This window comes from Corvus brachyrhynchos, unplaced genomic scaffold, assembly GCF_000691975.1.
Source record: "Corvus brachyrhynchos isolate BGI_N302 unplaced genomic scaffold, ASM69197v1 scaffold5, whole genome shotgun sequence".
Taxonomy (NCBI): Eukaryota; Metazoa; Chordata; class Aves; order Passeriformes; family Corvidae; genus Corvus; species Corvus brachyrhynchos.
The window spans coordinates 13,057,128-13,059,784 of record NW_008238321.1 but is presented as its reverse complement, the minus strand read 5'-3'; positions in this window follow the sequence as shown (position 1 = coordinate 13,059,784).

The following is a 2,657-nucleotide window of genomic DNA, read 5'->3' as shown; positions in this document are numbered from 1 at the left end:
CCGCCCCGCCCCCTGCCGGAGCTCCCGCCCGGCCCCTCAGGGAACGGGAGCCGCAGGGGATCCCTCTGCTGCCAGCGGGCAAGGTCGTGCCGGATAGAATAACCAGCATCAGCAGCGCCTCCGTGCTGCCCATGGAGCTGCCGCTCGCTGTCCTGCTGTGCCCGCCCGCAGTCCAGCCCTGCCAGCTGGGCGGAGTGCCAGGGTTGCCGTGCTTTCTCCTTCTGTAATTTCAGAGGTTGTCAAAGATTGGGGAAGGAAACGTGGAAAATGAGAGAGAATTTCTCCCGTGTGTGTGGCGGAGGAGTTTTGTACCGACAGATGTACCGTCGATTAAAAGGACTCGGCAAAGATGAGCTTCTAAAGAAAACGACTTGCCAAAATGTAACTGTATATGGCGTGTTTTGCAAACTTGAGGATCCCTGGCGTGTCTGGAGGCTTGTGTGTGTGCTCCGTGTTGCTGCGATGAGTCAAGAGTGTTTATTTTGTCAATGCATTAAGTATTTCCCAAAGGAAATGCAGCCGGCGTGGGTGAACAAACTGGGTTTGCCATGGTCTAGATAGAGCAGCCTGCTGGGGCTTGTAGGAAAATGTGAGTCGCCTTAGGCAGTAAAGCCCAAGACTCACAAGACTTAAGTGTGGGGGGTGGGGAGGTTGGTAGGATTGTTGTGTTTGTTTGTTTTTTACATTTCCTCTCAAAGCAATGTTTATATGACAATCTTCCAAAGCATCTCTGGTAGAAGTCAATAAATAAAATTTAGGAAGAGCAGAAGTGATGGTGAAGTCAATGTGTTTCCTTAGCCCAGCAGTCGCTGTCAGTGAGTCAGAGCAGTGCGTGCCCCTGGCCACCCTGAGCCTGCTGCCCGGATCCCCAGGGCGACTCCGGGGACAAACAGCTGCTTATGTTTAATGTTACGGCATTTTCACAGTCTAAACATGTTTCTCCGCATCCTTCCAAACTTCTCCGTGACGTTGTGAGTCACTCTTCTATCACACCTGATTTCCCATTGATAAGTTGTTGCAGTTTTCCACACTGTATTTTCTGTCCTGCTTCAATTTGTATCCTACAAAAAAAGGTTCATATGGAATTTTGTGTGGTTCTTTTTTCTGCTTGCAAGGGAATTCCCTTTTAAAACAAGATTTCAGTTTCTATTTCTTGTATTAATCTGTGTTTTAAAAGATGCTGTTACAACAATGGTTTGTGAAATCCGTGTTCAGTGACTTTCTGGTACTCTGAGACCGTGGTTCTGTATCTCTGCAAGTTTGGCCTTGTGTCAGCTCTGGTTTTTCTCCTCCACAATAAATATTTTGAGTCCATTACATTTTTCTTCTGAACTCTTCTGCTTCCTCTCACATTAATTATTTACTCTGTATTTTGACTTTGCTTTGGTTTACAAGGAAATAGAATTAATTGGAAGAGAACTAGTTTGAGGTGGAGATCCAAGTATCATTATTTGAGGAGAAACATCATTAACATGGAGCATGATGACTGGTGACATTGGGACAGTGAAGCTGAGAGAAAAGTATTTAGGATGTGTAACTTAAATTTTGTTAGTCTTTTAGCTTACAATAATATCTTGAGAAAAGCACATGTAGGTAAAAATGTAGTTTTCTAGAAACTCCTCACTTCATGCTTATTTACTGTCTTCTGCATATAAAAATAAAGGGAATCATACTTGAACATTCAGCTGTTCTCTTGCAATACTGTAAAGATTTTAACATGTTATGAACTAAGGCATGGGTTAAACTGACAAGCTCGTAGAACTTCTGACACCCAATGTGTGTGGCTTGATCTTTCTGTGATGATTCTGCTCCATTCATCAATGCAGATGTGCCCAGGGTTGGGCTGGATGCAGCTGCTGCTGCTCTTCGACCTGGCACCCTGAGAATGTGGGATCCAGGGGGACAGACCAGAAATAGTGCAGCTGGATGGACAATCTGGCCACTACCAGCACAGCTCTGAAACTGCAGCTCTGAAAGTGCAGGTGAGTAAAGAAGCAGTCTGTGATAGACTTTTGGTATGTGGGATGCCTGCTTTTAAGTTATCTGTTAAACAAATGAGACCTCTTTTTAACAACTTTGTTACCGTAATTGCCCTGGATGGACAAAAGCATTTTAAATTGACGTTTGTGTGATTAAAGATTTCTGATGTTACTGTAGAGTACTATGTAACCACCCTGCTATTTCCTGCAGCATATGATGCAATTCCTACATACGTACCACCATACTCCAGCTGGTCTATTCTGGTACAGTAGTCAGGCGAGCTGACTGGATTTAACTGATGCATTTTAAATAGGATGTGAAGAGTGCAGCATGAGACACAGCCCAGCGCAACCACAGGGCTGTGCAGTTAGCTCAACTAGTACATATTTTGATGCAAACCTGGCTGTGGATGTAGTTGTTTTGGTTCTGTTCATGCTAGTCAACTTGAACTAGTTTAGGGCATGAAACCAGTGTAACTGGTTCACGCTGAGAAGTGAGCTATTTGAAGGTGAGCTTAGGCTTTCCCTGGGGCCTTCCCCGAGGACGGTGCCTTGGCTCAGTGCCGCGGGGCCCGGGTGCCAGCGGGGCACTGCGGTACCTCTCCTCGGGGGAAACGTGGGGACCCTGTACCCAGGGGCCGGAGCAGTGCCACGGGGAGGGGGATGCCGTCATGCCCG